Below are 20134 nucleotides of genomic sequence, written 5' to 3'. Positions count from 1 at the left end.
GACCACAGAAGTCGGATGTATGCTATGCGTGGTTGCGTTAGGTGTATATCTGTAATTTGGTATGTGTCATGCCAGTGCTCCAAAGTCTTGTGTTCGATGTTCAAAGACGAATCGAGGCAAGTCAGGAGAACCGTCGCAAAGTATACATACATCACTTGTTCGCTTCATAATCGGTGACCCTGTATAGAGAAAGATATTCGCGCCTCAATACAAGAGGTGGTATAGACAAAAAAAAAAGACAGATAAAGAAATTTGCGTGCTGAATGACGAGTGACTGATAGAATGTCGCAGCGCAGGTGTTGCCGAGTCCCTGATCTGCGTTTCCTTCTTCTTCGGTTCCGTGGCACACGCGAGCACTGGCGAGCGAACTATTAATTCGGTTGCGAAATTTGCGGGGGCGGGGCCGAGAGGGGCGCCTGAATACGAAGACGTCACCTTGAGAGAAGCCGTATATAACGGAGCAAGTGTCGGTGACGAGGCACAGACGCACTTCCCTCTCGAGCAGCAGCACTCGGAGACCCACCGACCCCAGCCATCATGATCAAGGTTCTGGTAGGTATCGACATCGGCTTCCATCGACGCGTTCATTCGTCCGCACTTAGTTGTCGCCTCGCGTTAACGAGGAGTGTCTCTTCTGCTACGGTAAATTGTGTTACACCTTCCTGCTGGTGTCAAGTAACACGCTAATCCACTAGGCTAGGCTGTTTGGTACTGGCGGTGCATTTACAATACTGTAGCGAACAGGCACTACAGCGGGAGAGGGAATCACTGGGCGTGTTGGTATTGCGTGATTCAAAATACAAGTCGAAAGTGAACGACGGACGAAGAAGGAGACACCCTTTGTCCCCCTTTTGGTCCGTCGTCTACTTTGTGCCTTCTATTTCGAAACGCAGTCCTCTCTTCGATTGTCCTATCTTCCTTTCTGTTTATTCGTGCGCTCGAACTTACAGTTATACCATGCATATCCAACTAGCCCAGCTTTCGATTCTGTTGCAGTACAGACTACAAAAAACGTCGTGCCGTGCTGTCTCTTGTGAGTGTTCGCTAGTATTATGAATTGATTGAGCTGGACAAGAATCGCGAGTGTGTAAAGAATTGAGTCATAGAGCTGCGAGAAGGATGTTTGATATAGTGAGCGATAGTCAACACTTCAGGATTTACTGTCGACACTCAGGGGCGGCAAAGTTAAAAAAACAAAAAAAAACCTCAATTATATTTTCATTTGCAGACAACGCGATACCATTATCGCAATAACGTCTTTTTATATATATTCGTATTAAATATATTTAGCTGAAAACATTGCTATGAAGAAGCTCATCGCATTTATTCATAATGAAACCGTCAACGCTGTAAGCTTTAAGTCCACCATTTAATACTGTGAACATTGATATTAACATATTGTAAACCATCCTTCAAGACAAATGCTAATTGTAGGTTTCTACTATGCGGAATGCAATGTGAACGTGTGCAGCTTCATATACTCTTGCAAGGCCACTACAAAGTTTCGTTGAAGTATCTCTGCACGACTTCAAAGATTCGTAATCGCCTTGTATAGGTTAAACTTCGTGGTTTTACGTCGACAGTTATGCAGAGCGAAATACTTGTCTAGGTGAGATATCGAATACATTAAATGATTTAGCTACTATGTTAAAGCCATATAAGTACATCACTGCATCTTGTCTCGGTGCCACTGGTAGTTTACAGTCTGTGAAACTACGTCAATAATGCCGCCAGAAAGTAGCTTTATTAACAACGTGAGGGACTGACGCAGACGCCGAGAGCCCGTTGGAACCTGATCATGTTGTTATTCTCCCTACGAGCCCCCATTCTTTATTAAGGCACTTTTTTCCCGTACAAGTTTAGGGGAAGATGGATTCCTGAAGTGATGACTCTTTAGCAAGGAATACCGATGGAACTCACGTTTCCGCAAGTGGACCCGCCAGAGAAGAGAGAAAGATAACTTTATTTAGTGAAGTAGTCCCCATATCGAAACACCAACTCCAGTACATTTATTGTTAGTGATTCATCAATACTTATTACTTACAAAGACAGATTAGGAAGAGCACTGCACAATAGATTTTTCCTCAATGACAGACGCAGTCACCTTGTATTCGTTGATGCTATCGTTTTTCTTAATGGAACCATGGTTGATCTTGCAGATCCTCCTGGCCGTTCTGGCTCTCTTCGCCGTCTCGCAGGCTGTGGCGGCACCACAGTACTACATCGCTGACGGCCTGTACTACGGATACCCTTACGCCGCCTACTACGGCGCACACTACCCTTACTACTACTACGTACGCTAAGCGCTATGTAAAACTCGAGCACTGACATGTCATGGTAAGCTCGCTGCTTAGCCATCCCGCTGGGGCCAAAGTAGGCTAGGCTTGTAACGGTTACGTTTTTTATAATCAGGGTGCTCGTAATTAAAGGTTAGTCCTTAAATAATACACTAATGACAAATTATTCAATGCAGGTTCGTTGTTTTCTACCTAGACTTTTTAGGTGGTCTGCGGAAAATAAGCGAAGAAAAATATGTAGATATATTTTTCAAACGTTCGCATTTGAATAAGTCATCACAGTCTGCATTGTCTTATTTCATCTCTTATGTACTTTAGTTATAATAAAAAATCGTCCAACGATGAACAGAGGCAGTCGCTGTGAAGGAGTGTCATATTGGTTTAAGACCATCAATGCTACATTAATGACTTCGTGCAATTAGTCTAGAAGATGACCCTTGAACCTACATGATTTAACACCTAATCCAATCAAAGATACCTTAAGAGAGCTATGTGTTTTTTATTTGACGGAACCAAATTTGACGCTGTGTGTTATGTTAACGAAGCTGCAGCGTATACAGACAATAATGCTGTCGAATTAACGACAGTACGGTTGCGAGATGTAACGCGTCGTCTTGCTGCGAAATATATCGAACTCATCCCAGAGATTATGTGTGCTCAAAACAAATTTCAATGGTCAGCATAACACGCACAACAAGGCCATATACCAACAACTTGCAATATCTGCAGGGTTGGAAATGAATCTTTGCAACTTTCACGAGGTTCATGCATACTTACGTTCTCCTTTTCAGGTTACTTCTCCGAAATCAACTCAACTTGCTAACACATCCCATTACTCACAGTCACTGACACTCTTGAAGAACGGCCTAGTCATTCCGCCATGTTGATCTTCAGTCGAGCCAGTCGGTCTCGACAGAACTTACCCACCGCTTTCTCTTCGGGAAAACGTCTCATGATGCCCCTTGTTCTAACGCCGGGCTTTCTTCAATGTGGTCACTTGGTTCTGAAATAACAATAAAAAGATTTCTAACCAGATTTACAGGCTTCTGACTTGCTGATTTATTAACGAGGATGAGAACTTAACGTAATATATTATGTGTTTAAAGTGAGTGCAGCCCTCGGTTTCCGAGATCGATTACCGCGGACATATACTGCAAGGACTCGAGGACAATTTTTTTTAGAGTAAAGTGGTGGCTCATCCATCACTGTTTTCATACAGAGAACAAAAATGTTTTTTACTTTTATTTTACTTTTAGTGATAGCTAGCTCTTCACATAGTGGGCCGGACTAGCATGCTCACAGAGCACAGAAAAAAAAAACATTTTTTTACTTTTCTTACTTTTCGTAATTGCTAGCTCTTCACTTTAGCATTGGACCCAAGGAGGATTAAAGAAAAATTGCTGGAGTGGAAGCTCCCGCAATGCCTTGCCAGCAGAAGTGAAGCCACCTTTTGCCACTGCCAAGATGGCGGAAACATGCTCTTTTCTGATAGTGCCCACTTGAAGACCAAGTGGCTTTGATATGTTATGTAAATTCAACGTTAGTTCTATAATAAAAGATAGTTGTTCCCGACGAAATAACACACAGAAACGAGTATGGATGACTGAATCTTCTAAGAACATTGCCTCCAATTCGAGGCTCACTAAGGAAAACTGGTAACTTTAACACGCACTTGGAGCACTATGTGACCCGAAAAAGTTCGCACATTAAACTCGTTCGGCGTGCGAGGGAAACGCTTCGCTTTTAATCCATCAACGGTGATACTTTAGCATGCCCCTAGTAAGATGGCCGCCACAGCCACCATCTTGCCAGAGGAACGGCTTCACTTCTGCGCAATCATTTCCACTCCAGCACTTTTTAGGGGCGAAGCTTCTCATAGCGGCACCAGTTCGTCTTTCGTAGCCGTTGTAGTAGTAGTGTATAACAAGTATAACATTTTGACCTCCAAGGTGGTGCCGGTGAGAGATTTTCTTTGTGCGTTGTTGAACAATAAAATATAGTGCTCAATGTACATGCCAATGGCTGCTAAGGGAGAATGAGAGATAGGAGAATTCGGCTTTTAGTTAACGCGCACGCTGCGAATTTTTTGTTCAACAACGCACACAAGACAAGAAAGGGTTGCTACGTTATACACCCTGGGCGTAAGCCCCTAGGTTTTAGAAAGGTTTAGCGAGCGCTGGGCCGCAGTGCCATGAGTACAGTGAACTAGTATATACCATGAACTTGAGGTGGATAAAGGTGGGAAGTAGACACGAAACACTAGCCGTAAGAAAGTGTGCGTGTGCCTCCTCTCGTTCAGTCCTTGGAATGTCCGCTGGATGGCGGTGCTTCTATATGAGGAATATATGATGGAAAGATGCGAGATGATGGTACTTGGAGTGTTGAATAAGTGGACGAACGGACACACAGACAGATGCATGAACGGACGCACGGATGGCTGCACGGACGGCTGGACGCATGGACGGACGCAGGAGCGGGTGCATGGACGAAAGCACGGACGGACGTACCGATGAACGTGCGGACGCACGAACAGACGCACGCACGGACGGGCGGATGGGCGCACGGGCGGCCACACAGACGCACGCATGGATGGATGGAAGCGAGAACGAATGAACGGACGGATGCTTCGCCCCACTATCCATTATTCACTCCGTGGATATGCGGCCATTTTTTAATCCTCCTTGATTAGACTGAACTAGCATGTACACAAAGCACAAAAAAAGCGACACTGTGAAAACACCCCTGCTGTCATACTGTTTGACTTAGTGCTTTTTATTTTTTTCTTCCGTGCTCCCGCTCTTCTTTTTTTTCTCTCTCTTTCGAAGAGGCCACCAAGGGGCCAGGGGAGAGGCCACCAAGGGGCCAGGGAGTTCGGATGTGCCTCGCATCAGCTCCGCAGAAAGTTGTTTGGTCTGGCGGAAATTGTGCAGTTACAGCAAACAACTCCTATAATCGCCTGCCTGAAGTTCTAGGGATCATCTAGACCACGACTTCAGGACTGTGAGTACGTTTGGGACATTTTATGGCTATTTTAGCAAAGCCTAACGCTAGCGGTGAACAAACGCGGCGGCTCGGCGGGTTCGCTTCAGAGCCCCATTGTGGAGACGCGACGGCAATGGAGGTGACCATGGAGGGTACTGAAATTACCCCTGAAGAATTTAGAACCGCTGACTGGATCACGAAAGTTGGAAAACATGTTAAAGAGCTGCGTGACTCCGCTAGAGATGACAGACAGGGACGCCAAGATGGCAACGCCCGGGCAGAAAGTGGAGCCGAGCCCGGCGAAGACAGGAAGAAGACGGCGGCTGCGAACGCAGCATACAAAAAGCTGGGGCACAAGATCGCGGAGCGCTCGATTGCGTCGTACCTACCGTGGTTGCCGCCGAACGACTACAAGATAATCATTCGTCCGAAGTGCGGGCTGGCGCTCACAAAAGTTCCGAACACCAGGCTCAGTGAGGCGGTGCGCATGGCAGCGCGAATTCCATGGATTAAAGGACAAGAAAAGGAAGTGCTCATTGTTAACGACAAGCAAGGCACCCTGATTTTCAGCACTCCCGACATAGACACTGTCTGGAAGGTGACCAGAATTAAGTCTATCAAGATTGAAGGCAAGAACTACGACGTCACGGCGTACCTCGCGCCGTACGAGGATAGCGGGCGGTGTGTGGTGCGTGGCATCGACCCGAGATTGTCAGTAGAAGAACTGACAGAGGCTTTCGGCAACTCAAGGAACCCGCCGATACTTGGTGTTAGTAAGCTGGGCAACTCAAGTTCAGCGGTCATCATCTTCAAAAATGAGACAATGCCCAGATGGATGTACTGTTACGGCGTACCGCTGAAGTGCGTGCTTTATAAGAAACGATACGAGGTGTGTTACCGATGTGGCCAGCTAGGACACAGATCGGACGTGTGTATCAGCGACCATGTTCGCTGCCGGGGATGCGGAATGACAGCTCCACCCGAGGACCATGCATGTGAGCCCAAGTGTAAGCTGTGTCGCAAAGGTCATCTGACAGCAGATCGGAAATGCAAGGAAGCTTTCAGGACCCCTTATACAATAAAGAAGAGACAGTGGGAGGCCTGGCGGCGAATGGAAAGAGAAGAGCGGAAGGCGAAAGACGCCGATCCACAAACGTGCAGAATGGAAGAGATCAAAGAACGGTCCAGGAGCCGGTCGAAGCATCGAAGAGGGTCAAGAGGAAGAGCAGGTTCCTTCCCAAGACTACCGGAAAGACAAGAAGGACAGCTGCCACCAATGACTGGTGCAGTAAACGAGGGGACTTCCGGCAGTGCTGTCTTCAACAGTGGGAGACCCACGTCACCGAACCGCAAGGTGGGTTGGGGAGATAGGGCTTCTCAGGATAAACGCGATGAAGAAATGTTAACCATTAAGGAAGAGAATCGCATGCTTAAAGAGCAGCTAGCAATGATGAGTCGGCAAATAGAGGAGCTTCAAATAGCTATTAAGTCGTCTAACACAACACCGGTTTCCCTACCACGAATGCCACAGAATTAAAATATAGAAAGGCCGGAGGAGCAGAGCACTACTCCCCCTCCAGCGAAAAAGAGGGCTAAAGAAGCGGAAAAGCCCGTAATAGATGAGAACGTAGAGACCGTGATAGACATGAAAATAGCGCAATTGGAGGCAAACATTGAAGCCAAATCTACCCAGGACGATGAATGGCGTAAGGCCTTCGAGAAACTAATGTTCGAGATGTTTCAAAATCGGACACAGCAGTTGCACCAGCGGGATAATAAACTTACCGAGGAACTTAAAACAGAATTCGCGAAGAGGGATCAGGCGTATGAACAGCCGCTCGAGAAGTATTAGGCAGGCCGACGAATCACCTTAGTGGCAATCATGGCTCACAGATTCAGTAAAAACACCGTTTGGCAATAGAACTGCAGAGGCTTCACGCGCAAGCGCGCGGTTCTGCAGGAATTCCTGCGAAAAGGGGATCGACCGGATGTTATAGCTTTACAGGAATGTGGGAGAAAGGCGACATTGCCGGGTTATAAATCCTATGTAAGCGAAGGCACGAGTACGCAGGTGGCCACCCTGGTCAGGCGAAACTTTACGGCGGTGCAGCATGACATTGGTAATGCACAAAACGACCATGTTCTCATAGAACTAATACCCCCAAAAAAGAAAAACGCTAGCTTGTTCGTATTAATTATATTGTAGTGGAGCATACGCACCAACGCGTATGCGCCTTCGGAAGACAACAAAAAGCCCGTGCTCTGCTTGCGCGAGAGTTTGTGCCACCTCTGCCAGACTTGCCGTACGCCCACTTTCCGTTGCGACCTCGCTGCGACTTCTCGGCTCGAATAAACGTCATCACATTTGGTGGAGGCTGCTGAGATCCCCAAGAAGACCTGGAGCTCCGCTCTCGCAAGTTGCCTGAAAGACTACCGCGAAACATGACTGACGCAGTCGCCAACCAGCCCGTCCCAGCCCAGCCAGCACCATCGGCTGCCCCGTCTACCTGCCCCGGCGCTACTCGCCAGCGGGACCCACCAATCTTCAGCGGAAGTGGTGAGCAAGACGTCGAAGACTGGCTCTCCTTGTACGAACGCGTAAGCGTCAGCAACAAGTGGGACGCCGACTCTAAACTCGCTTACGTCATCTTTTACTTGGCAGACGTAGCTAAGCTTTGGTTTACCAACCGCGAAACCGCCATCACCAACTGGTCCTCCTTTAAGACCCTCGTAACAGAAGCGTTCGGCCGACCAGAGGTCCGCAAGCTCCGCGCCGACCAGCGTCTGCGCCACAGAGCCCAGCAGCCTGGCGAAACGTTTACGAGTTACATTGAGGATGTGCTCGACCTCTGCAGGCGTGTTAACCAATCTATGCCCGAAGAAGAGAAAATTCGGCAGATTCTCAAGGGCATTGAGGATGGCGCATTCCAGATGTTGCTAGCGAAAAGCCCTACCTCGGTGGCAATCCTCGTAAGCCTGTGCCAGAGCTTCGATGGATTACGCCGTCAGCGTTCCATCGCCCGACAGAGTGTCTCACCACCAGATTCGATCTCGGCTGTCGCACTCGCAAATGTCAACGTTCGCCAAGAAAGCCTGTCCAACCAGATCAAAGACTTCATCAGGGAGGAAGTCGCCCGACAGCTCTCCCTGCTGCCGCATAGCGACGCGCCCACCGCAAGTCTGCCTTCGACACTGCAGCAGGCCATACGCACTGAAATTTGCAATGCCCTACCTACAGTGCAGGCCCCTTACGCATGCACTTCAGCAGCATCTAATCTCTCAGCTGTCAGCTACGCACCACCTGCACCATCTTCACCTCTCAGCTACGCAGCTGTGGTTGCGCGACCCCCACCGCATCCAGTATCCTTATCGGCTCCAACTCCTCCGGCAGCGCCACCGGTTTACAGGCCCTCACCTCGCTTTTTCCGTCCATCTAATGAGTGGCGCACCCATGACAACCGTCCTATCTGCTTCGCATGTGGCATCGCTGGCCACATTGCACGCTACTGCCGCCGCCGTCCCACACCTGCGTACGCCTCCTTTGGAACTCCTACCTATGCGTCGCAGCAGGCCACCACGTCTGCATACGAACAGAGGCACTCTGACTCGGATCGTCGCCCATCAACTTCTCGTTTCCCATCTCCTCGTCGCCGATCACCATCTCCTATGCGTCGTAGACCACCTCCCGAGGAGGGAAACTAATCAGTGCAGTTCCATAGGCAAGAACTGCAACTTCTGCGCAATTATCAAGGCCTCCATTTTCGCCACGAAATGTTGTTGATGTTAATGTTGAGGGAGTCGCCACACAAGCGTTAATTGATACTGGGGCCGCCGTTTCTGTGATGAACGCAAAATTTTGTCGCAAACTGAAGAAAGTGACCACATCTCTCTGTGGCATCGTGCTGTCCACGGCTAGCGCGCAACGCATTCAGCCCTCGTCTGTGTGTACGGCGCGCGTCGTCCTCCAAGACGTTTTGTACATCGTCCAATTTTTCGTACTACCATCTTGCTCTCATGACCTAATCCTGGGTTGGGATTTCTTATCAGGTCATGAAGCTATCATCGATTGTTGCCGTGCGGAAGTGTCCCTAGTGCCAAGTTGTGAGTTTCCATTGCCCGACCATTCACCACTGCTCTGCAAACTCATCGCTGACGACGACATCACCTTGCCTCCGGAAGCTTCAGTCCCTATTAGCCTTTCATGTGTGGCGCAACCTGACGCCACGGTGGTGTTTACGCCATCCCCTGTTTTTACTGAACGCAAGGGCATCGTGCTCCCATTTGCCGTTCTTACGATTGCGTCTGGTTTAACCGTAATGCTGGTTACCAACCACTGCAACTACCCCATTGGCTTGCTTCGTGGTGAAACGGTAGGATATGTGCAACCTGTCGACCATATCAATGATATTATTCTTCCTGACGAAACGCCATGTCAGATTGCCGCAATCACTCAGGCGTCTGAGCCATCAAGCTCACCAGCCTTCGACGATGCTATTGACGCAGACCTTCCCCCCTCGCATCGCAGCCAACTTGTTGCTCTCCTTAACAAGTTTCGCTCTTCTTTCGACTTTCAGAAACCTGCTTTGGGCCGCACCACGACTGTCACTCATACTATTGACACCGGCTCACATTCGCCTCTGCGACAGCGTCCTTACCGCGTTTCTGCCGAAGAGCGCCGCGTCATTACGGAGCAAGTAGATGACATGCATAAACGTGGAGTCATACAGCCTTCTCAAAGCGCTTGGTCGTCACCCGTGGTTCTGGTAAAGAAAAAAGATGGCACCGTTCGATTTTGCGTGGACTATCGCCGCTTAAACAAGATCACAAAGAAAGACGTCTACCCGCTACCACGAATAGACGATGTTCTTGACTGTTTACAAGGCGCCGAGTACTTCACATCCTTGGATCTGCGTTCTGGGTATTGGCAGGTGCCAATGGCTGAATGTGATCGCCTTTGTAACGCCAGATGGCCTGTATGAGTTCAAAGTCATGCCATTTGGGCTCTGCAACGCGCCTGCGACGTTTGAACGCATGATAGATACCATATTGCGGGCCCACAAGTGGAAAACTTGCTTGTGTTACCTAGATGACATCGTAGTCTTTTCAGCTGATTTCCCGACACATCTTCGTCGTCTCCACGAGATTCTGGCGTGTCTAGCTTCTGCAGGCCTACAACTTAACACCAAGAAGTGCCACTTCGCAGCCCGCAAACTAACCATCTTGGGACATGTCATCACAAGAGACGGTGTTCTTTCGGACCCCGATAAGCTTCGAGCTGTCGCTGACTTCCCAATGCCCACATCACTGAAAGCCCTAAGAAGTTTCGTTGGTCTTTGCTCTTACTTTCGTCGCTTCGTGCGCAACTTCGCGTCCATCATTGCACCTCTGACTAGTCTGCTTTCCAACAGCAAAGGTATATCTGCATGGTCACCTGCATGTGACGACGCATTTCACCAGCTGCGCCGCCTGCTGACCTCGCCACCTATTCTTTGCCACTACGACCCCACTGCTGCCACAGAAGTTCACACTGATGCAAGCGGCGTTGGTCTTGGTGCAGTTTTGGCACAACGGAAAGGTACCCAAACCGAATACGTAGTCGCTTATGCAAGTCGCGCTCTTAAGAAGGCTGAATTTAATTACTCCGTGACAGAGAAGGAGTGTTTGGCCATAATCTGGGCGCTTACGAAGTTTCGCCCGTACCTTTACGGCCGTCCTTTCGATGTGGTCACAGACCACCACGCTCTATGTTGGCTGTCCACCTTGAAAGACCCGTCCGGACGTCTGGGCCGTTGGGCACTTCGATTGCAGGAATACGACATCCGTGTCGTATATCGTTCCGGTCGCAAGCATGCGGACGCCGATGCACTTTCCCGATCGCCATTAACACCAGATGTGGCTTCTCTGTCACCCCCTTTTACCACCTTGTCACCACTCGACAGCACTGACATGCTTTCGGAGCAGCGTAAAGACCCATACCTTGCCTTGTTAGTCGACTACCTTACCGATCCGTCTTCTGTCCCTTCCACGAGAGCGGTACGCCGGCAAGCAGCCCACTTTTCCTTACGTGACAACATTCTGTACCGCCGCAACTACACGCCTGGTGGTTGGAAGTGGCTCCTTGCTGTCCTAACTCATATGCGCTCTGACATCTGCATGAATTTCCATGCAGATCCCCAAAGTGCTCACGCAGGTGTCCTGAAAACCTACGAAAGGCTGCGCCAACGCTATTACTGGCGAGGAATGTATCGTTTTGTGCAGAAATACGTTCAGTCTTGCACCACTTGCCAACAGAACAAAACACCTCCGCGGCACCTTCCCGGCATGTTACAGCCGCTGCCATGCCCGGCTCGCCCATTCGACCGCGTGGGTATAGACCTATATGGCCCACTCCCATATAGTAGCTCTGGAAACCGGTGGATTATTGTCGGAGTCGATCATCTGACACGCTACGCTGAGACTGCAGCTCTACCGGCAGCGACCGCCCACGAAGTTGCACTCTTCATTCTCCGCAGCTTCATTCTATGCTATGGTGCTCCGCGGGAATTACTCAGTGATAGGGGTCGAGTGTTCCTGTCGGAGGTCATCCAAGCTATCCTCGCTGAATGCAACATTATCCACCGGAAATCTACCGCATACCATCCACAGACAAATGGTCTTACTGAGCGGTTCAACCGCACACTTGGCGACATGCTGAGGATGTACACCTCCTCCGACCACACTAACTGGGACGCTGTATTGCCCTTTGTTACCTTCGCTTATAACACCGCGACGCAAGCGACTACCGGTTTTTCTCCGTTCTTTCTATTGTACGGCCGCGAACCTTCCCACCCCCTCGACACTATAGTACCATACCGCCCTGATGCATCTGAGTGCTCCCCGCTTTCGGAAGTCGCCAGATACGCTGAAGACTGCCGTCAGTTGGCTCGGTCTCTGACAAGTGAGGCTCAAGGCCTACAAAAGACTCGACACGACGACGCTCCCCGCATAGCTCCTACATTTCGTGCTGGCTCCCTTGTGTGGCTTTGGGTGCCCCCGCACGTTCCTGGCCTGTCTTCTAAACTTCTGGCCCGGTACTATGGTCCGTACCGTGTCATTGACGCGACCTCCCCGGTGAATTACATCATCGAGCCGTTAACACAATCACCAGATTTGCGCCGTCGAGGACGCGAGACCGTACACGTCGACCGTCTCAAGCCCTACTACGACCCCATCATTGTGCCTACTCCCTGAGTCGCCAGGATAGCTACCCTTCATCCCGGGGGTATTGTAGTGGAGCATACGCACCAACGCGTATGCGCCTTCGGAAGACAACAAAAAGCCCGTGCTCTGCTTGCGCGAGAGTTTGTGCCACCTCTGCCAGACTTGCCGTACGCCCACTTTCCGTTGCGACCTCGCTGCGACTTCTCGGCTCGAATAAACGTCATCACAATATACAGCTCTCCCAGACAAAGGCGATGCGACTTTGACGATCTCTTCGCTTCTACGCGACGTAAGAGTAAGAACAACGCATTGCTGATCGTCGGTGACTTTAACGCTCACCACACGGCATGGGGATATAAGCAGGCTTCAATTAAGGGCAGGAAATTGTGGGATGACATGCAAACTCATAATCTGGATCTGATAACCGACCCGTTGCAGCCAACGAGGAAGGGAAATAGTGTCGTGGTTGACACCACACCCGACCTTACTCTGTCGGGGAGCGGCACTAGTGCCACGTGGTGCAACACAAACGAGGACATAGGCAGTGATCACATGATCGTAGAAATAGTGGTAGAGGGAGGCCCGGCAACACCTCGGAAACGAAGGGTAGAGGCCGTAAATTGGGACTCTTTCAGGGACCACAGGGGCGACCCGACTCCCACTTCCGACATTGCCGAGTGGTACAATGGGGTGTTACGTACTGTTAAGGAAGCCACTGAAGTGGTGAAAACCGAGGAGGACAACGAAGTGGTAGACAGGAGATTAGTAAATCTTTGGAAGAAAAAGAAAGCTTTGGAAAACCGACTCCCACAGAGGAGATGGCATCGGAGTATCAGGAAACAAATAGCGGCTTTAAACAGGCAAATTGAAGAGCACGCCATCACGCTCACGAAGCAAAGGTGCGGGAACGTCTGTCAGGAGATGTATAGGAATATAAGTACGTCCGGGACGTGGCGACTTCTGCGTCACCTTTTAGATCCGGAGAGCACGAAGACAGCGTCTAAACAGCAATTGGAACGGATGGCGCACCAATTGGAAGGCACTAGGAAGGAACTCTTAGAAGAAGTTCGGAGCAGATACATTAATACCGCCGGATCCGAACCTCTCCCAGATTATGGAGGACGGGAAAACTCAGCCTTAGATGCCCCTATCTCCTTGGCTGAGGTGCGAGCGGAGATTAATCGGCTAAGGACTAGATCAGCGGCAGGGCCGGAAAGAGTGACCAACAAAATGCTCCGTAATTTTGATGATAGGTCCATCGTTAACCTAGCAACGTACATGCAGGAGTGTTGGGAAAAAGGAACGATACCGCAGGAGTGGAAACTCGCAAATGTAATTTTCATTCCTAAACCGGGTAAATAACTCTGTTTCGAGAATCTTAGGCCGATATCGTTAACGTCTTGCGTAGGTAAGCTCATGGAGCATGCCGTTCAGACGCGGCTCAATTGGTACATGGAAGACAATGGTATGTATCCGGACACCATGATCTGTTTTCGACCCCGACTATCAGCGTGCGACGAGATGCTACAGCTCAAGGACCAAATTATAGACAAGCCAACGCGCGACACAAAAGTTATCGTGGGGTTAGATGTGGCAAAAGCATTTGACAACGTGAGGCACGTATCGATCTTGGAGAATCTGAGCTCCCTGAACGTCGGAAAGCGAGTTTATGACTACGTGAAGGACTTCCTTTCGAACAGGACAGCCACTTTAAAAATCGGGGAAGATTCCATCGAGGACATTAAATTAGGCAACAGGGGGACACCTCAGGGCTCGGTGTTATCCCCAACTCTTTTCAACATTGTGATTTTTAAACTGCCTGAACAGTTAAAGGATATTGACAATTTAAATCACATCATTTACGCGGATGACATAACATCATGGATGAACAAGGGCAGTGATGGCCAAATTGAAGGTTCTCTGCAAATCGCCATTGATAAAATTGTGGAGTACCTGGAGCCCAAAGGACTTAAATGCTCGGCCGAAAAGTCGGAAGCACTCTTCCTCATGCCCGCCGGAAAACGGCGGCTCCACACCAGGCCTGAAGTGGACATCCACTTGTATGTTAACGGCGCAGAGATCCCCGCGGTCGACAGTATCCGTGTCCTTGGACTAAGGATTCAGGCGAACCGTAAGAATTCTGAAACTCTGGTTAGGTTGGAAGCCAGTTCTAATCAGACATGTCGTCTCATCAGACGAATAGCAAACAGGCATGCTGGGATGAAGGAGGCGAACCTTCTAGATTAGTACAGACCTTCATAATAAGTAGGATAGTGTACGTGGCACCTTATTTAAAATTAAACCAAGCGGAGCGGGGCAAACTCGACACCATTATCAGGAAAAGTGTGAAAGGCGCGCTTGGATTTCCCCCAAACACGTCAACTGACAGACTTATGAAGTTGGGGGTATCTAACACACTCGATGAGCTAATTGATGCTACTGTGACTGCACAACATCAAGGACTACTCGGGTCTAAAACGGGGAGAGCAATATTAAAGAGATTGGGCTATGAGCCCACGCGTGAGCAAGCGCGTTCAAAAGACATACCGATACAGATCAGGGACAGGATAAAGATACCTCCGCTACCCAGAAATATAAACCCTATCTTTCACGAAGGCAGGCGTAAAGCCAGGGCAGAGGCATTACAATCCAGGTACACCGGTCGACAGGACGTCGCGTATACAGACGCTGCGGAATATGAAAGCAAAGCGGCACACACGGCAGTGGCGGTCAGGGAAGATGGGGGCCTGATTGCGTGCTGCACAGTCCTTGGTGTCGAGTCTGTAGAGGCCGAGGAAGTGGCCATAGCTTTGGCCATCAGCCAAAAGGGGGTCAGGGTGGTCATCAGCGACTCCAAAAACGCTGTGAGAAATTATGAATCGGAAAGGGTGACGGAGACTGCCGTCCGTACACTACAGGCTGAATCGGCAAGTATACCCGAGAGCGGACAACTCACTAAGTAAGAAAAACGAGGTCTTGTGGCGAAAGTTACAGACCGGGGTTTTTTTCCAAACCCCGCACTTTACAGCAAGTGGCACCCCACAGTTTTTCAGTCCCAGTGTAAATTTTGTGATGAGGTAGCGAATTTGGTCCACATGGTGTGGACATGTCGAAGTCAAGACGATGGCCCGCCGTGGTGGTCTAGTGGCTAAGGTACTCGGCTGCTGACCCGCAGGGCGCGGGTTCGAATCCCGGCTGCGGCGGCTGCATTTCCGATGGAGGCGGAAATGTTGTAGGCCCGTGTGCTCAGATTCGCGTGCACGTTAAAGAACCCCAGGTGGTCTAAATTTCCGGAGCCCTCCACTACGGCGTCTCTCATAATCATATAGTGGTTTTAAGACGTTAAACGCCACATATCAATCAATCAATAAATCAATAAATCAACAATGGTTCTCACACTGTAGAATCCTGGGAGGCCCTGCTCTGCAGCCCAGATCCCAACGTCCAGCGCGACATCATCAGTCAAGCCCTTGCTGCTGCCGCGTCCCAAGGGATTCCGGCCGACAGCTAGGGGCGACGGCCCATGACTGAACAATTGACTGACTTTTTAATAAAGTTTTCTCTCTCTCTCTCTCTCTTTCTAAAGGGGCGCTGCAAGACATTCCAGCATGGTCAAAGAGAAAAAAATGCAGCCAACTCGTAGTCGTGGCTCCCGGGAACACGCGAGCACAACATCATGGCGCAGCACATGGCCTAAAATTTATTACGAATTATCCTAGTCATCTAGCAATCATTCCATGACCCTTCTACAAATTATGCTATGTGCCCAACTTACCACGTGATATCGGTACCCAACTCATGTTCACTGACTGAATTGAGCACAGCGGGCTGCAAGTTACTGCGGCCGCTACGTGCCTTTGCACGGTCGCCACCACACCGAAAGTAAGCAAGTAAGCCGTGTGTTCAAGGAAAAAAATTGGCCCCGTATCTGCATGTTACACTGCAAATGTCGTCGAAAGACGATAGTCTTGCGTCTGGAGAGAGTGAACAAAACGTTTAATTGATGTTCTGCGCAAGAAAATCGGTGAATGGTATTCTGGAGGTGCTGCGTTGGAGTGCCTCGAGCATGCAGCGGAAGCGAACGAGCGCATCAAGTTACGTCACACGTGAGACATGAGCGCAATCTGGCAGTTATCCTGGAAAATGAAGCGCGCGGCGTGCGCGTCCGTCTCTGAGGTGATAAGGTGTAGAACGTAAGGCGACGGGTAGGTGCCACGACTGTGTCGTCTTAGCAAAGCGTTGGAAACACTCGCCTTTTCGCGAAAGCGTTGCATGGTCAGCGCAGCGTGATAAGCGGTATGATCCTTAGAATTACTTATGTATGCCTTTTCTAGTAAAAAGTGCACATACATAACATTGACGTGTTGTTATGGTGCCTCGGATATGGGCAATAATTGCTTTTTAATCGACAATCGCACAAGTAGGCACGCTAAACCTCGAGCAATATTGGCGGGCGCTGTGGATGGGTTCGGCCGTTTGGAGTATTGTTTGGCCACTTTGGTGCCGTTTAGGGTACCGGTAAGGGCAGACAAACAGACACACCAAAAATTTTGCGTCCAAGGTCCCCAAAAAAGACTATCGTCTTTAAAAACATGGCCAGGGTCATGAATTCAACTTTCCCGAGATGCCGCAGGGCATGCGCCCTTCCCTATCGAAAATGTCGCGAAACGTCTTCTGTTATCGGAGACCTTCGTTCTAGCAATTCCAGTTGTCCCAGTCCGGTTGTCCCACTTGACGGGCGGCAATCCCAGGCGTCGATATGATCCTCGGCGTTCGTCGATGGTCAATTGTGGGGTGCGATTCTCAATATGTTCACCTATAGTGGACGCGTTCACTTCGGCGGACCGCATTCAATTACTCGAAAAAAGAGGCGAGACGGGACGTCATCGCGCTGCTGACCAAACTGACGCACTGAATCCACCGGCATATTCCCAGCGTAGAGGAAAGGACGAAATGTATAGCTATAGGGCACCTCAACAAACTCGACAAGGCAGAACGTTAAACAGAACGTGTTCAGCTGTCTGACAAGGACGCAGGGAATGCGTACAGGTACGCTACGCATCCAGGTATGTTAGGCGGGTGGCCGCGTTGACGCCTTCAGGGGCCTTGTGTACAATTGTACAAATAAACTTCGGAGGGGTGTCACAAGCCGTGTATTTTCCTAAATGGCTCGAAACGCAGTGTGCACATTTGTGGAGGCCTCCCAAGTGGACGACTAACACCAATTTAATGTCATTGTGCTGCGTATTGCTATAGAGGAACACTTTGCCGGAGACACTGTACCATGTTTCACGTGCCTTGTTCCAGGAACAATGTCAAGAGCATTTTTTCCCTTGTTCAAAACGAATGCTAACAAAAAACAGTTATGCATTTTTGGGCCTAATGTTTGTTTTTTATGCAAGGAATGAAACTTGCTGATTGCAGCCTAATTAGATATTTTATTACATGATACTTAACACTAAGTTCTGAGTTTCGCTCAAAACGCATTTCTTCATTTCCTTTCCAGGTATGTAATATTGTGTGCTTTTGAATCATTCCATGAGAATTTGATGCATTTCGAGACAGTGCATCATAATTCATGCCTGAAGGAGTTAAACCTAATTCAAGAGCTAACGCGCTTGGAGTTGATGCACAGCCTCCGAGAAGTGCATCTTAGAGTGGATTTTTGAGGGCAGCATTCATTGCGGTGAAACGCATTCCATCCTTCCCATTTGTGTCAAAAGTTGTGAAAGCTTCATGACGTTAGGATAGCGTTGCGGAAAAACGACCGGAAACAGGAAGCACTCTGCTCGCCGAGCTCCAGCCAATCAGTGAAGGCCAAAGTGGACAGTAAAGAAAGTGAACACATTGAGAATCGCGCCCCTGAAGTTGTGGTACAGTGTCTAGAAATATATTTCTAGACACTGTAGTAATGGGCAGGCGGTGTTCTGAACCCAGTGATGATAAAGACCGTGGATATTTTTTGGAAAGTACCGTCGTTTGTTAAACTAAGCCGCCGCGCAGTGCACACTCCTCTCTCGCCTCTGAGGCCACCACTCGAGAAGGGTCACGATCATGGCGCGCATTGTCAGCGTGACAAAGCATTCTTGAGAGGAAAGTGGTGCGAACCGGGTTATAGGGCCGGCGTCCGCACGGGGGCCGTTTGGGAAATGATATATATAAGGTTCCGACACTTGGGAGACGATGGTTAAACCCTTCGGAGAAGGTAAGGAGGATACCGTCGCTATTTTCTATATATTAAGCTACTTTACGTGATGATTGCCTACAGACTTAACCAGTTTCTTGGATTGATCAAACACTCACTATTGGTAGTGACTGTATGGTAAATTCATCTGTCACCACCTAGACAGTCGCCACCATTTTTCGGTCACGGACAAGATCGTGTTTCGCTCACAACCTACGACGGCAACGCCGCCACCAAATCCGACGTCGACGCCGGAATTTTGCGAAACTATCTCTTTAACGCTGTCGCGTTAAAATTAGGCTGCTATAGCACGGCAATCAGTTGAAGTCAGTGATGATCGTCATACCCTCAGCCATACTATGCTGATTCGGTGAATACCTAACTAATTAAATGACCACCATAAAGGCGGGCAGACGAACAGACAGACAGACAGACAGACAGACAAAACAGACAGACAGACAGACAGACAGACAGACAGACAGACAGAAAGACAGACAGACAAACAGACAGGACAGACAGACAGGCAGACAGGACAGACAGACAGGCAGACAGGACAGACAGACAGACAGACAGACAGAAAGACAGACAGACAGGGCACACAGACAGACAGGACAGACAGGCAGGCAGACAAACAGACAGACAGGCAGGCAGACAGGACAGACAGACAGACAGTCAGACAGGACAGACAGGACAGATAGGGCAGACAGACAGATAGTCAGACAGGACAGACAGGCAGACAGACAGGCAGGCAGGACAGACAGACAGACAGACAGGCAGACAGACAGACAGACAGACAGACAGACAGACAGGCAGACAGGACAAACAGGACAGACAGGCAGATGGACTGATGAATCGACACACTCAAAGTACGTTTGGTTCGGTAAAAATTATTCGCATTTGACAATGCTAAGGTGCTCGCCCGCTAAGTCCGAGCTCTTACTGTATAAGAAGAGGCCGAGAGGCGGTTCTCACCGGTCCTGGAAGCCAGCAATGGAAAGCCACATTACGTTATTCACCGGTAACGGCTCCCCAGTTCCGCGGGTGGACACTATCAGGGTCCTTGGAATGTTTATCGAGTCTAACGGAGCCAATGGAGCCGCCGTCAAACGCATTTGTTCCAAGACCGAAAGCGCCCTCGGACTGATTCGAAGAATCGCTAACAGGCATCGCGGAATCAGGGAGGACAATCTGATCCGGATTATCCACGCATTCGTGCTATGCCACCTCGCTTATTCGGCGGCTATGCACAACTGGCTCGTGTCGGAGCGCAACAAAACCAATGCCCTAATCAGAAGAGTCTTCAAGCTGGCCCTTGGCATTCCCGTTCGAACGCACACGGAAGACCTCCTGAAGTTGGGAATCCACTACACGTTCGAAGAAATTGTCGAAGCCCAAGAGTTTGCACAGTTTGTCAGACTGTCTGGCACCCCAGCGGGTAGAGCCATACTCGGCATGCTGGGACGAAACCCCA

General features: G+C 49.5%; 1 long non-coding RNA gene across 1 annotated transcript; it reads left to right on the top strand.

The window, feature by feature from the left end:
• The first annotated feature begins 347 nt into the window (after positions 1 to 347).
• Positions 348 to 3332, top strand: LOC119186669 (uncharacterized). Its single transcript, XR_005111734.2, has 3 exons — positions 348 to 552; positions 2160 to 2337; positions 3089 to 3332. It is a non-coding gene; the product is annotated as an uncharacterized LOC119186669 (long non-coding RNA).
• Positions 3333 to 20134: the final 16802 nt, after the last annotated feature.

The sequence above is a fragment of the Rhipicephalus microplus genome, chromosome 9 (genome assembly GCF_043290135.1).
Source record: "Rhipicephalus microplus isolate Deutch F79 chromosome 9, USDA_Rmic, whole genome shotgun sequence".
Classification (NCBI taxonomy): Eukaryota; Metazoa; Arthropoda; class Arachnida; order Ixodida; family Ixodidae; genus Rhipicephalus; species Rhipicephalus microplus.
Note: the sequence above shows the minus strand (reverse complement) of the source record. Positions and strands in the feature narration are given on the sequence as shown.